The sequence below is a fragment of the Triturus cristatus genome, chromosome 6 (assembly GCF_964204655.1).
Source record: "Triturus cristatus chromosome 6, aTriCri1.1, whole genome shotgun sequence".
In the NCBI taxonomy this organism is placed as follows: Eukaryota; Metazoa; Chordata; class Amphibia; order Caudata; family Salamandridae; genus Triturus; species Triturus cristatus.
The window spans coordinates 545,401,371-545,418,287 of record NC_140589.1 but is presented as its reverse complement, the minus strand read 5'-3'; positions in this window follow the sequence as shown (position 1 = coordinate 545,418,287).

The following is a 16,917-nucleotide window of genomic DNA, read 5'->3' as shown; positions in this document are numbered from 1 at the left end:
ACAAAAGGATAAAGAATTTGGAAGATTGTGAGAAGTGAATAAGAATTCATTGATATATAATAAGGTACATGTTCATCATAAATAATAATATAAATAGTTATGGCTGAAATAGAAGTTTAATTGATAAGAAACTGTTCCCATTAAATAGGGCATATGTTTACTATAACATCAATAGTTGGAAAATCAGTTTTATAATCAAAATGGTATTATAGATTTTGAAATTTGTGAGTTATTGGAGCTTTTAAACAAGATAATCGTTGGACTTAGGATCAAGAACAAAGGCTCGATAAGAATTCAATAAGATAATCTTTCTGTATTTTTCGATGGCAATAAGAAAATGCATAAATAGGTGTTAAGTAGAAATTTAATAACGTAAGGTTGTTTTTGTAGATTTTGCACATAGTTAGAAAACCAATTGAGGTGGGTTCATGGATGCATGAAAGGCACTAATAAGAATCAATAATAAGGTATGTCTCTGACAGTTATTAAAAAGACCTCATGGCAGATTGAAAATGTTATTTGGAGAAACCTCAAATTTTGATTAATAAGTAGTCAACAAGAGTCAACATGTGCATATAACAACGTGCAGTTAGAAAATGGGGATGTCCTTAATTTTGAATAAATGAGGCAAGGGATGTTAGATTTAGTGAATAACCTGTGTAAGTCAATGTTATTATAATGTTATTATCATGTTTTACTTGTATAAATTAGGCGATTTAGGAGAATGAACTGGAAGAGATATGAGGCTGAAAAGATTTGATGAAATTGATGATTCGATGTGCATTCATTAATAAATTTGGAACATTTGAGTTGAATTTGAAAACATTGGCCTGTGGACTGGACTTTGTTTGAGAAATTCAATAATGTATTGATAACAGTGAAACACGGAGAAACACTCCTTTCCTATTGACCTTGTTTGAGTGTAGGATTCCACCTATAGCAGTGCCAAACTTGTTTAAGTAAATGTGCAGGTATGTGACTGTCTGTTGTAGTACCTCAATGGCTCTATAAATCTGTGTGTAAGTGGCCTGACAAATACATTACTGCCTGCATTAGAGATAAGAGAGGTAGGCAGGTATGCCTGCAACTGCCTTTGATTCTGCTGCATTCACAAGCAGTTTCTGACTATGTACGTGAATGTATAAGTCCATCTATTACTCTCTGACTGGGTAGGAAAGAGACTGTATGCATTGGAAACGTATGTTGATTGCATTATGGGTGGTATACTCAATGTTGTGCTTGGCATAGGGGTCTGCAAGTGCATGAGTAACTTACCAAAACTCAAAAGGACATCTTTCAATCTTTTTAGCACAAACCACCATGCTTTATGGTGTACCTACAGCATATCTCACAGGTCAGTTATGTATAATAAAACATGGAATTAATACTTGACAAATGGCTTTTATATGCCAAGCGGAGCTGGCAGCGAGAGTACTCAGACAGGGTCTGCACTAGTAGGCCTGACCCCTGTTTAAACACTGCATATTTAACTATGCCTACCGCTCTCATGCTAAACATGTGACTTAGTGTTACTAAAAGAATCATTTCTTGCCATCTAAGGATAGACAAACCTGCACTATAATTTACCAACTCCTACCCTAAAGAATATCTAATACATAGATATGAATTTTAACACGTTTGTGCATTATGTAAACCCACAGTACATATTTCTTCATTTCAAGACTTTTAGTCCTCTTTAAAAATTGAATAAATAGGACTAGTCTCAGAGTTCAAAGAAAAACAATATTTGTTAGCAGAACACTATGGTGAGATATGTAAAAGTTTGTAGATCATCTAATACATTGTTAAATATAAGTTTAATCCTAAACAAAGTTTTTTCTAGCAATTACAGTGTGCAGTAACACAGTAGATGTACAATGTACAGTTTCAAAGCAGCACATTGTGAACCAATTTCTCACACACTTAGGACATCATAATGATGCCGGTCGGACGAGACACCTTCCAGGTCACATTGCCAGGGGGGAAGAGAGCCCAGCTAGGGGCCCCCAGTGCCACTTTCTGACAACCTTTCTATTTTGGAAGGGCTGACATGGAAACCAACATCCTAATCCCGATGGTGAAGCTGCCATAATTAAGGGATTAATCAGTCAGAAAGCATCAGACGGTCCCACCTTCTGCTGCCTCCGACCACACACATTGTAATGCATCATTCGGACCTCAGCAGCAGATGGCAGACGGACCACAACCAACGAGCCGTCGATTGCAGTCCAACTACCTACGTAATCAGGCCCCTAGTATTCACCTCACAGAAACAGTTACATACTCTCAAAGTTACAAAGCATCTTACTCACCTATTAATATATATATATATATATATATATATATATATATATATAATTCTCACACTACTAGTCATAGATCATCTGATAAAGATTCAAAACATTTCTATATATTTCATACTCACTTTTATAAACGTCGCAAATACATATACCTTTTCAATCATGTTTTTTTTCTCAAAATACAATGCAATTCACATACCTGGAAATTGCGTTCATTGGTGAAATGGTTTTTACATAGATTCAATACTTTCAGGAATTGTAAACACTAAGCATAAAAATGGCAGACCACTGTCATGCAAAGCAATCATTAATGGCAACCTTTTCAACTTTACCCTCTCTGATACTGCGGAAGGCAGCAAATAAAAACATATCTTGAAATTGTTTGTTTTGTAACTCCACTTCTGAATGATTAGTATATGTGAACCCTTTTATACAGCTGTATAAAGAAGCTCAATATGGTAGGGTATTTATGCATATTCGTGACTTATTTGCAATCATCGTGACAAATTTGCAATAAAAGGAGTCCAAAAACATATTTAGCATGCTAGTATTATGACTTTAAAACTACATTACACTTTAATAGCCAGCCCTCATTAGGAAATTAAAACACTTATTAAGCAACAATCAATCGAAGCAACTCTAATTTCTAAAAACAGACAACTCTCTCTTTAACACTCTTCCCTCAATGTACTCTCAGCACAGTCTCTTTAGCAACTCACTAGAGCCAGTAGGTCACATGTTCAATACACATTCTAGAAGGAACATACTAGTTACAAAATGAGTTCCAGCAGGTGTGGTTTACTGTACATAATAAAAAGCATATCTAAGTCAGATTTACACTTTTTATTTTTACCAGAGCCAATCATAGATCTAATTACTTATCCTTTCAAGACAATATCTTATTTTATTCACCAGCATACACACAGCATCCAATCAACTATGTTTATTTAAAGCAGGCACTCACCTCCATTTTACCTGCTTTTTGTTTTTCAAACTGTCTCAACAGCTCCTGCTTTCTCCTGTATGCTACTGCTGCTTTACTTCAAAATGGTTAAAGTGTGGATTGGGGGCCACCGTTATGTGTTTTGGAAAATAAATTCTGCTACAAAGGGTGATATTGACAGGGACTTGGATTTGCCTAATGTAGACATTACTTGGAATGGCAAGAGAGGGTTGAAGTGGCATCAGTTGCTGCCTTTGGTTAAAGCCATTGTGGATTCCCAAACCCCTGGCCTCATGATTGTGCACTGTGGTGACAATGACCTAGGCACACTGACTTGGGTAGGACTGGAAATCCTTATGATGGATGCCTTTGCACAATTAATAACACTTTTCCCTCACACTGTCTTGGTGTATTCCAACATATGCCAAAGGCAAAATGGAAGTGGACAAATCATTTCCGTCCACAGATTGACCAAGCCAGGAAACATGTTAATAAAATTGTTTCTGCCTTTCTCAGAAACCATAACAAGGACTCTATCTATAACAACAACCTGCATTTTGACATGCATTGAAAGTATAGAAGTGATGGGGTTCAAATCACAGACGAAGGTAATAGGGTATTTCTTAGCAGCCTGAAACTCTACATCCAGTCTTATGTGTAGCTGTCATATACACACAATGAACACAAAGAGTCTTCTCAGAGCCACCCAATTGCCCAAAATGTGGTTAATTTTCTTTATAAATATCGTTTTTTAAAATGTTTTGAAATATTTGTGACAACGATAATCGTGAATACATCTTGCATGCAAAAAAACCAAAGCTGATATTTAATAACCACCAGCACATTCAACATTTATAACTATATAAGCAATTCTGTGCATTACACCAGGTACATCACTACATAAATAAATCTATAAAAACATGTATGAGTCTCTGAATGTGTCTGTGAGTGTGGGTATGAAAATATTAATAGGTGAGTCAGTGGAAGCATAACTCTCTCAGAAGCTCTATCAGAGACTGTGTGAGAGTTTGACTGGGTCTATGATAACATGTGGGAGTATGTGTCTGAGTGTGTGAGTGGGTGTATAAGTCTCTCAGTGATTCTGTCTCTGGGTGCATGAGTGTCTTGGTGGGTCTGTGAGTGGTTACATGAGCATTTGAGTGAATCTGTGAGTGGATACATGAGTCTCTGAGTGGGTCTGTGAGTAGGTGCATGAGTGTCCGAGTGGCTCTGTGAGTGGGTGGTTTATTCTCTCAGTAGGTCAGTGAATGGCTGCTGAAGTCTCTGAGTGGGAATATGAGTGAATGTATTAGTCTCTGAGTGGGTTAGTGAGTGAGTGCACGAGTCTCTGAGTGTGTCTGTCAGTGGGTGCATGAGTCTCTGAGTGGGTCTGTGAGTGGGAGCATGAGTGCTTGAGTGGGTCTGTGAGTAGGTGAAGGAGTCTGTGAGTATGTCTGTGAGTGGGTGCATGAGTCTCTGAGTAGGTCTGTGAGTGGGTGAATGAGTCTCTGAGTAGGTTTGTGACTGCCTGCATACGTGTCTGAGTGAGTCTGAGAGTGGGATTATGAGTCTCTGAGTGACTCTCTGAATGTGTGCATGAGTGTCTGACTGGGATTTTGAATGGATATATCAGTCTCAGAGTGGGTCTGTGAGTATATGCATGAGTCTCTAAGTGGGTCTGTGAATGCCTGCGGGAGTTTGAGGTTCTGAAATTTGTCGTTTCTCGATCGCACCCAGGCTCCATCTTGTGTTTTCCGCCATCTTAGGTTGCCCTCACTCAGGCAGCTGGTAAATGAGATGTTTTTGTCATTTCTGCCCTTGCGTGTCAGGTAGCCTTTCGTCCCGTGTTTATTAACTAGTGTCAGGGTCTGGCCGAATACACTAATTCATGTCTGAGCTGGATAACCCCCACTCGAACTATCTGTTAGCTCACACCATTCTTTCCTCTCGCTTATCTTATCTACTGCCCTTCGCTACACATCTTATGCATTCTCTGGCTTCACAACTGTCCTTCTAGAACATACAACCATGTTTTCTCTCCTTGTAAACTGTATCATGTGGATTCTCTTTGCAAAATGCTTAGAGGGGCCAGCAACAAACATCACCTGGAACCCGAGTCAGTTTTTAGCTTAAACCATTGTCGGTGACATTTGTCGATGTCTCAAATTCTATATGTTTTTGGTTATCCATTGTATCCATTGTATTTCACTGTATAAAAGCTTGTGCGCCACGGAGGTCAAGGAGCAGTCTCTTGTGAACCCATCCCTGTGTGACTTCACGGACAATTGTCCTAGCTGCAGCTAATAAAACTCGATCTTTTACGCTAGACGGAGTGTCCAGTGTCTCTGTATTGCAAGGCAGGAGAACTAGAGGATTTCAGGCGTACTCTGAGCCGCTTGGCCCTTAATGGTCAGGTTCCTCAAGTTGCTGAGTGGGAATGTGCATGGATGTATTAGTCTTTGAGCTGGTTAGTGAGTGGGTGCCTGAGTCGCAGAGTGAATATAGCATAATAATAGTTGGTACTTTATTTGATTAAAAATATAATCACAAAAGTAAAACATACATACAATACATATACAAAACTGAGAGGTTAAAATGACCAAAGTGTTATAAGACTACAACATGTTTTATTTTTTAAAACACATTATCTTTCAGTATGTCAAGACATATTTAAAAAAGAACTTATAGCAAAATAAGCAACATCCCCCTTTAGTAAAGGTAAAAAGCAAAAAACTGTTCTATGCTGAACAAAGTTGTATCTTTTCCATCTAGGAGTTAAAAAACATTTTGAATAAATACAGTGCAATTTGCTGAAAGATTCAGAATGTAAAATTGCCTAACAAGAAGATTGGGCCCGACTGAGAACCTGGGTGATAGTGGGATTTGTTTAATGAAATCTTTGATTATGGAAAACTAAGCTCCTCATAGCATATTGAAGTGGAAGACACCACACAAACGTTGGTCATCTTCAAGTTGTAAAGTGATTGATGTAGAGTTTCTTCCAATGCAAAATAACCATCACGTGCGTAAAACCGCGTAGCAGCATAATGTCATTGAAAAACAGGTAATAATATAAAAAAAAATGTCACCTTTGCACATTCTTCGAGGTTGGTACAGGGCCTGGAATTTGCTGGCTGAGCTTGCATTCTGCACGGTGAATAAAGATTGTGAAGCTTACATTTGTTACACTTTTTTTCAGGGAGAAATTTAGACAGTTTCAACGGTGTTATATACGCCCGATGTGCTGAAAGTAGGTGATTTCGTCTTAACCATGATGGTTTGACAATTTTATGAAGAAGACCGAAGGAGTTTGTCCACATCTCTTCACATTGGAGGCCAGTCGCCTCCCCCCATAGCTCATCCGGGAGAAGAAACTCCCCATCAATTTCCTCCAGCAACTGCCAATACCATATAGCTACTTCTTTCCCTCCAAATGGTCGTTCCACTAAACGCTGCTCCGATATGCTAACCTTCCCTAAATGAGCATCTATGCGACGTTGAGATCTCGCCCAGCTTTCCGGTTGGATATATTTGATTCTAGAAAGCCCAAGGCCAGCATACTCGTATAGCTCATCCCAAGCTATCAATAATCCTTCCTTAAAAAGCTGACCCCATCTCATAATACCGGCCTGTTCTATTACGGAAGACAGGCTATCTCTCAGACATAGTGGGAGACCAGGCGAGTCCCAAATTCTGTAAGAGAGTTTCTTTAGTTACTTGTAGTTTATAAGTCAAAATCCTAATTATGGAACATTGAACTATTAACTGTCATCCAAGAGCTGCACGCAAACTGCAAAGTATATGTCAGAGGTATATGTTTTTTGCACAGTCTTTCATTATCCCAATCTTCCCAAAAGGGTTAAATTGGGTAGAAAACAATTCTTATTATTAACGAGAACCCCTAACAATGGTGTTAAGTTTTAAATTCATAATATTTGCTTTTCCAGAATGAGAACTCATAAATTATATTGCCTACCAGTATCGATGACATTTCACTCCTACACTACACCTTGTAGTCCATTCTGATGTAACATTTCCTACACACTGATTTACACACATATGATTGTCTCTGAGCAATGTATATATGTTGTAAAGTGCTCTGACACCTTATACTGGTATGAGTGGTGCTATAAAACTAAATACATCTGAGATGCAGTGGTTATGAAGACTTGGGGGGCACTGTTAAAGGGTGGTAGTGAAGGCATCTGTGGCAGAGTTGTTCATGGGGGACGTCAGCAAACATTGTTGCACAGGGTGCCACCAGTGTTAAAGCTGGCCCTGCTGGAGCAGAATGGTGGTACATGGCTGCGAAGATAGTTAGTTTCACAGTTGGGTGGGATATAGATTGGTGTGTATTTTTTGAGGTGGAGGTATTGCGTATCACGGAAAATGGTGACATTAATTCAACTTTTGTAGTACTGACAAGTATTCATTTGTAGACGGTGTGTGTGTGTGTTGTTCAGATGTTTGTGGTGTTGAGTGCATGTTACGGAATTAACAACACAATTTGGAATCTGTGCAATGTGAAATGTGGACCTGTGCCCTTGTTATATAAACGAAAAGGAAAACTACATTGTTTGTTCAATGGCAATGCATTCATTTTGCATGGGCACAATGGATACATGGAGTGACGACACTCACCTGCAATGTCGTCTTCGACAGGCTCTTCTTTGGAGGTGATCGATGAGGTGTAGCAATGGCATAACAGGTAGGATAGGTGGGACCGCCACACTTTCGCCAGCTGTGATGCAACTCGTAATGGGGCAGGAGGTTGGAGTGGTGGTCAGAGGCTCATTGACCTTCTCCACCAGCGGGGCGGTCTGAGATAGCCGGCGGTGTCAGCAGAGCAACTACAGTCTGCAGAAAGCCTTTTGTTGCAACTCGTAATAGGGCAGTCGGGACTGCCGGATAAACCACCATTGCTGAGCCACCACTGCAAGGGCGGTTCACAGAGACCACCAAACTCGTAATTAGGCCCTAAGTACCTATATTACACATACACATGGAGATTTTTTTTGTAAATCACAATTAATGGACAATATAAAGCAAGTAAATCAAATTGAATGTATGCATTCATGTTAGAAATATTTCTCATTGTAAAACAGCAAGGACATTCCAAATACAATAATAAATGCCTGGTTGCACTAACATAAGTCGCACTCAAAGTAATGTACTGCATGAAATCTAAGATGATCAATGTTCTGCAATACACGGTACATTTCTTGCAACCCCCCACATGATGTAAGGCAAATTCAATGAGAATAATCATGTGCGTATCAGACCCAAATAGACAAACAAGTACATGCAATATGAAGTGGAAAATGCCCCAAATTCAAATGTAAATGCCTGCATAAGGACCTGTCTTTCTCGTGGTTTTTTTTGTAGCCAGGTCCATTCAAGTTGTTAGTTCTACCAACAAGGTAATAAGCTGATAAAGTATAACTGCATTAGATAAAAAAGGCATGGTGTGCTCGGGTGGTAAAAGTATCTCGTGCAGAAACAACCAAAGTATAGAAATCAATCTGGGCCATATGCAGCAAACATCAGATGGATTGCTGTAGTCATAATACTGCCCCAGTGGGCAATGGCTGCGGGACAATGCATACCTGTGGGTAGTTACTGGGCACTGAGGGGCTCCATGCAGATGCCTGGAGGTATGTCAAAAGTAAACTAATGATAGGATCAGGCTGGCAAGAAATGGCCATAAAGGGTAGCCACTGTAAATAACTGTAGGACTACATGGTGTAGGGAAAAATAAAACACAGCTTCTTTAAGGGATAACGGAAACGATAAAGGCCAATTGGGCCGACGTGGGCATGGGAAATCGAGAGTGGAAAATAGATGACCAGGCGTATAAAGTATCACTTCACCTCTACAGGGTGCTCTCAAGTGTATTAGACAGGAAGGGGCCCAACAAAAACACCTTGTGATACATAATACAAAAATCACAATAAAAATGTAAATGTCACTCAAGTGCTCCATGTGCACTGTAAGAAAAGGGTAGGGGGCCCCTGCCGGGGTCTTCTCTCACACCCAGCATGTGAGGTGAAAATCCCTTCTTTTTTTAACAACAATATTTGTGTTCTGGAAATTTTTGGTTTTACTAGTTAAGTATAGAAAGTCAATATTTTTGTTATCCATATTTAATTATTTTAGTCCATAAGCTTCCTTTTAATTTGTTTTGCATCACTGTTGTGGGAACATTTGACAACACTGAATAACACAGTTTGACAGTAATTATAATACAAAATAGACACATTCCGTAGGTGGCTCCACTCTGTTCAGCCCTTCTCTTTCAATAATAAAAATTAAATTCAATTTTCCTTTCAGTGAAGTTTAAGAAAAATCACGAATCGTACACATTTACTGGCATATTGTGCAATGTGAAATGTGGACCTGTGCCCTTGTTAAATAAAGGAAAAGGAAAACTACATTGTTTGTTCAATGGCAATGCATTCATTTTGCATGGGCACAATGGATACATGGAATGACGACACTCACCTGCAATGTCGTCTTCGACAGGCTCTTCTTTGGAGGTGATCGATGAGGTGTAGCAATGGCATAACAGGTAGGATAGGTGGGACCGCCACACTTTCGCCGGCTGTGATGCAACTCGTAATGGGGCAGGAGGTTGGAGTGGTGGTCAGAGGCTCATTGACCTTCTCCACCAGCGGGGCAGTCTGAGATAGCCGGCGGTGTCAGCAGAGCAACTACAGTCTGCAGAAAGCCTTTTGTTGCAACTCGTAATAGGGCAGTCGGGACTGCCGGATAAACCACCATTGCTGAGCCACCACTGCAAGGGCGGTTCACAGAGACCACCAAACTCGTAATTAGGCCCTTAGTACCTATATTACACATACACATGGAGATTTTTTTTGTAAATCACAATTAATGGACAATATAAAGCAAGTAAATCAAATTGAATGTATGCATTCATGTTAGAAATATTTCTCATTGTAAAACAGCAAGGACATTCCAAATACAATAATAAATGCCTGGTTGCACTAACATAAGTCGCACTCAAAGTAATGTACTGCATGAAATCTAAGATGATCAATGTTCTGCAATACACGGTACATTTCTTGCAACCCCCCACATGATGTAAGGCAAATTCAATGAGAATAATCATGTGCGTATCAGACCCAAATAGACAAACAAGTACATGCAATATGAAGTGGAAAATGCCCCAAATTCAAATGTAAATGCCTGCATAAGGACCTGTCTTTCTCGTGGTTTTTTTTGTAGCCAGGTCCATTCAAGTTGTTAGTTCTACCAACAAGGTAATAAGCTGATAAAGTATAACTGCATTAGATAAAAAAGGCATGGTGTGCTCGGGTGGTAAAAGTATCTCGTGCAGAAACAACCAAAGTATAGAAATCAATCTGGGCCATATGCAGCAAACATCAGATGGATTGCTGTAGTCATAATACTGCCCCAGTGGGCAATGGCTGCGGGACAATGCATACCTGTGGGTAGTTACTGGGCACTGAGGGGCTCCATGCAGATGCCTGGAGGTATGTCAAAAGTAAACTAATGATAGGATCAGGCTGGCAAGAAATGGCCATAAAGGGTAGCCACTGTAAATAACTGTAGGACTACATGGTGTAGGGAAAAATAAAACACAGCTTCTTTAAGGGATAACGGAAACGATAAAGGCCAATTGGGCCGATGTGGGCATGGGAAATCGAGAGTGGAAAATAGATGACCAGGCGTATAAAGTATCACTTCACCTCTACAGGGTGCTCTCAAGTGTATTAGACAGGAAGGGGCCCAACAAAAACACCTTGTGATACAAAATACAAAAATCACAATAAAAATGTAAATGTCACTCAAGTGCTCCATGTGCACTGTAAGAAAAGGGTAGGGGGCCCCTGCCGGGGTCTTCTCTCACACCCAGCATGTGAGGTGAAAATCCCTTCTTTTTTTAACAACAATATTTGTGTTCTGGAAATTTATGGTTTTACTAGTTAAGTATAGAAAGTCAATATTTTTGTTATCCATATTTAATTATTTTAGTCCATAAGCTTCCTTTTAATTTGTTTTGCATCACTGTTGTGGGAACATTTGACAACACTGAATAACACAGTTTGACAGTAATTATAATACAAAATAGACACATTCCGTAGGTGGCTCCACTCTGTTCAGCCCTTCTCTTTCAATAATAAAAATTAAATTAAATTTTCCTTTCAGTGAATTTTAAGAAAAATCACGAATCGTACACATTTACTGGCATATTGCCTGCACTGCCATGGATGCATAGCTATGTCAGAAAATATTATTTGCGCTCTTCCTCACAACAAGCTGATGAAACCCGTTTTTTAACGAGGCTTGAAAAATTCCTTGCCACACATGTTGAAGCCTGAAGGTAGAATGTAATTTGAAAAGCATTTTTTTCCTTTATCCAGGTCCTCTTTGTTACATACAACGAACATAAAAGGTATCTGGCCCAATCTATTCGTTGGTTAATATTTTTTCTCTACTGTGCTATTTTGTTACTGACTGGAGAGTACATTTATGATCATTAATATTAAACCGTGCTATGCCACCTGCTTGTAATTCATACTGCTTGCCCCATATCTTCAGAGAAGTAAAAGTAATTTATTTCGGTTAATAAAAAAAATCCAGAATTTAAAGATGTAGTATCCGGCTGGATACATTCTAGTGTTCCACTTTACTGTAACCCACACTGAACACCCACCCACCACAGGCGTCACGAGTCAGGTGACCCTGACAATAAAAGGGGCCGAGCGCACGTGCTTCTGGCCAGTTTACTGTACCAGTACTCCAGTGTCCTGCGTCCCTCATTTGTATGCATGAGGGCCTGAGGGCCCAATCACCACATTGGCGACGAGGGTGGGAATCTACCCCGCGTGTGCAGCCCCGATCTGCGCACCAAACATCAATGAGGGGGAGAGGACTACCCCCGGTGAGGACCCCCCCTCTGCAGTAAGGCGCAACGCGCCGAGAAGCCTCCAGGGCTAGGCGAGGCCCGCAGCATGTCCCGTAGGGACCGGAGCCTGCCGCTGAGATTCCCGGTGAAGGAGGAGAAGAGCAAGCCGAGCGGAGCCCACCCGCATCGGCTGCGACCCCGCAAGAGGCGTGTAACACGCGGTGCCCACCCGCGGAAAGAAGGAGGCCCGCCAACGGAAAGTAAAAGCGGAGCCCACCCGCGTGAAAAGCCCAGCCGGGCATAAGGTGAGCCCTGGAGCGCCGGACTAATTGAAGCGGACGGGAGCCTACCCCGCCGCGATAGCGGAGTGGCACCAGCAGCCCCCCCCGCGCGGTCGGGGAAGCGACGAGACCTGCTGCGGGGGCGGGACGAACTGGGGGAAAAGCGGAGCCCACCCGCGACGGACAACAGAAGCGGCACCAGCAGCCCCCCCCGCGCGGTCGGTGAAGCGATGAGACCTGCTGCGGGGGCGGGACGAACTGAGGGGAAAAGCGGAGCCCACCCGCGAAGGAGCGCGAGACCTGTCTGGCCCGCGACGCAAAGACAGCAAAAGGAAATAAAGGCACTACCAGCGGGTGCCTACCCCGCATGACGACAAGCGTGCCGACACACCCCACCCCCCCCCCCTGCCGCAAGAAACTGCCGCGAGCAGGGAGGGCGATGTCAAGAGTAAAGAATGGCCGCCGCCGGCCATAGAAGTATGCGGGACCCCCAGCAGCGCCTACACGAGCAGCAAGTGGCCAGCGCCGCCGAAAATAAACTCAAGCGGAGTGCGCGATGGCACTGACTGCCACCATGCCCCCAGGAGTCCCAAGGAGGTGCTGGAAACCCTAGCATGACTATGGAGCATTCCCCCCCCCCCCCTCCAACTCGCACACACAGAGTAGTGCCTTGACCCCTGCAGCTCTCTGCCAACGCCTGTGCCCTCCTGCCTCCAAAAGAAATAAATACAAGAACAAAAGACTTACCTGCTGCCACGTGTCCTGCCCTCCACTGCTCTGCTGTGGCTCTGGCCCGTCTGCACTCTGCCAAAACCTGAAAAAAATAACAACACGGGAAAGAAAGTCTAACAGCAAAGAAGGTTAAAGCAACACTGCCATCTAGCGGCCACTGGTGGTACTGCAAGAAAAGGGGAAAATCAACAAGCCTACAGCAAGCCAAGTGAATCCAGCAGCCACAGGAGACCGACGGATCGCTGCGCAAAGGAGAAGAGACAGCAAGGCACGTACCGCAAGGTCTGAATGATGCGCGATGGTGAGCGCGCGACGGAGGCGCACAGGCATGCGCAGCAGCGCCATCCCACAGCGACAAGGAGGAAGAAGTAAGAACGGGTCAAGCCACATCCACGCCAGCAAGTGCTGCGCTGGCACTGCATCAAGTGGAGCGAACCCTCGAGCGAACTAAAGGACTCAGCGCAGATGTACCCCGGACGCGGAAGGTACATAGCAGCGCCTAGGAAGAGGAACCCACTGACGAAGATGCGCGCAGCAAGTATCCGACACTGGCGGGCGAAGGATGAAGAAGTACACCCAGTGGCGCCAAGAAGCCACCACGTCAAGAAATCACACAGCGCAAGGAGCAACGCGACTCTGAAGATGTACCGCGACGGTACGAAGAGAAGCATGCACCAGCACTCGACAACTCAGCAAACACAGGTAGTCGCACGACGTGACGCACCTCGTGAAGCCGGCCACCCAGATGGTCGCGCGAAGGTTGCCGGCCACCCAGATGGTCGCGCGAAGGTTGCCGGCCACCCAGATGGTCGCGCGAAGGTTGCCGGCCGCCCAGATGGTCGCGCGAAGGTTGCCGACCGCCCAGATGGTCGCGCGAAGGTTGCCGACCGCCCAGATGGTCGCGCGAAGGTTGCCAACCGCCCAGATGGTCGCGCGAAGGTTGCCGACCGCCCAGATGGTTGCGCGAAGGTTGCCGACCGCCCAGATGGTCGCAAGGAGGACGAAGCTGACCACCAGTTGGTCGTAAGGAGGATATAGACCTACAAGAGGTCGGAGAGGGCACTGACCTGCCAAGAGGTCAGAGCTGAAGAGAATAGGAAGTCCGAAGGGACGTCAGTGAAGAGGACCCCATGAGAGGTTCACAAAGAGGACCAGGAGGAGTAGGAAAAGAGGTCCAGTAACATCACTCAACATCAGAAGCAACTACGAGACAGAAGGTCGCGATGATTGGTCCAGTCACAGAGCGAAAGGAAGACAGTGTCCGAGTGGCGGGACAAGACCAGAGGGAAACGCGTAGAGTGCACGCTACACGAGGAAGCCTGGTAAGGACGAGCAAAAAGGCAGGAAGACTGGATCACGTCGCAGTGGAAGTAGAAGGAGAACACCCGAAGAGGAAAGGAGAAGAGCACAGAGGTGTGCGTAACAGATCAACACGCACACACCAGAAGGAGAACACCCGAAGAGGAAAGGAGAAGAGCACAGAGGCGTGCGTGACAGATCAACACACACACCAGAAGGAGTACCCGAAGAGGGAAGTGCGAAGGTGCATGGGCACCCAGACCTAGTACCTGGAAAACAACATCAGCTCCACTGGGAGTATACGTCGATGCGTAAACCCGAAGGTCACCCGGGGATGACAGAGACGAGCAGGCCGGTCCGTTGGTACCAACCACCTCTGGGACGTCACGGAAACAGGACCGTGGACATCCAAGGGGCAGAGGCCTCAGGGGCACCGGTGGCAGCGGATCCCCAAGACGAGAGATGGACTGTTGAAGCTGGCTCTGGAGATCCTAGGAGAACAGAGGCAGAGCGCGAAGGACCAAGTGCCAACAGCACCCTTTTAGGTGGAACTTCGGACACGGAAAGAGGACCCGTAGCGGCTCCTCCAACGCGATTGGAGCGACAAGGCGCGGTCAAACCGTTCCAGTGGAAGCCTGGCAACAAAAGGGCCTCCGGGTCGTCCAGTGAGAGGGGACACCCACGAGAGAGGGGTATCCGTGAGAGGGATATCCTGCAACGGGGAGTCCTGTAAGAAGACAACTACTAGTTGGAGGAAACACCTCTACCAGGGCATACAGCGGAAGGTCGAATAACGAGGGTCCACCGTCATTCCACCCACACTTCCACCGACGGCGGTACAAGAAAGAGACTGTGAAGCGCACTTCCACGTTGTAAGTCCCAAATCACGCATACATAGAGCACTTGGACATTGTGCCAAAGAGACAGAGTGGTCCCGGCTGTCAGAACACCCTCGCCGGCAGTCGACCATCAGCAAAGAGACTACGTGGAAGTCCTGCTCGCCAGTCAATGTTTTGTTTGTAACTTGTGCGGTTTCTCCCACAGGTTCGGACTTCGTTTTGGTTTAACTTTCATTAAAGTTTGGGAGGGATGTAGTATCCGGCTGGATACATTCTAGTGTTCCACTTTACTGTAACCCACACTGAACACCCACCCACCACAGGCGTCACGAGTCAGGTGACCCTGACAATAAAAGGGGCCGAGCGCACGTGCTCCTGGCCAGTTTACTGTACCAGTACTCCAGTGTCCTGCGTCCCTCATTTGTATGCATGAGGGCCTGAGGGCCCAATCACCACAAAATCAACACACGTGCGAAACCCTCAGCAGAGTCAGCACGCAATTCAAGGCATTCTATCCACATTGCATGCATGCACAAATGAGGCACCAAAACTGACTTTTCTCTGGATTCCACGGGATTGTAAAAATACCCAAGTTACATTTTCTCAATTTATATTTGACCTAAAAAGAGGAATACCATCCTAAAAATACAGCTATAGCCATTAATATGATTGTGTGATTCCATAACTTCTGGGAAACCATGTGATTTACTGATATAAAGAGAATCGTATTTCCTACTGGATACTCATTTGTGTCCATGACGTTTCGATGTTTACAGGCCAAGCTTCATTGCAGCGCTGTCGATTTTCGATTCTTTTGTGCAATCGAATAATCCCCATCGTGTCAGAAATCGGGCCCTTCCTCCTTAATTAGTCTACAAAATATGTTCCTAATCACACAGAATCATTTGAATCAATAACTAAACATATGTGCGATATTTATTAAGAACTGACCCAAACTTTCCAATTTGCTGGCACAGAAATACCATGTTTTATTCATTTTTAGGAATAACTAATGACTTTCCAGTCTGGAACTTGACTCCCTATCAGCCGATTGGAGACGGATGCCATATAACAGCTGATAGCGGTGTAACGCCCACCTTGAACAGTATGCTATCCTCTCAGCAACCTCAGCAACAGAGCGGTCTCTGGGCCTAATTATGAGCTTGGCGGTTTGAGGACAGGAAAACTCACGGTGGCACAGAGGTGGCGGTCCGGCCACTGCTGCACCAGCAGTCTGACTGCCGGATTACAACCTGGGTGGTGGGACCGCCATGGCACCACCGCAATCAACTGTGGTGTGGTGGGTTGAAGGCTGCAATATGCTTGGTGGTGCCCTGCAGCACCTCCAATAATATTACGACTTTCCTCACCACCAGCGGTCTCATGGAGGTTCTTCCTCCATGAAAGTGTTGCCCATGAGTAAAGAAAGGGGTCGTACAGCACCTCCTCTTGGCCCTGTGCATGTAGATTACTTTTCTAAATCGAACTCTATGCCTTTGACTTTTCTATGTAAAGAGGTAGAAGCCCTGATTACAACTTTGGCGGTGTGGGAGTGGAGGGGCAGCGTGGCGGCCTACTCCCATACGGCCAAAGTCTTAATCGTGCCTTCTATTGCTTTACATAGAAAGTCAAA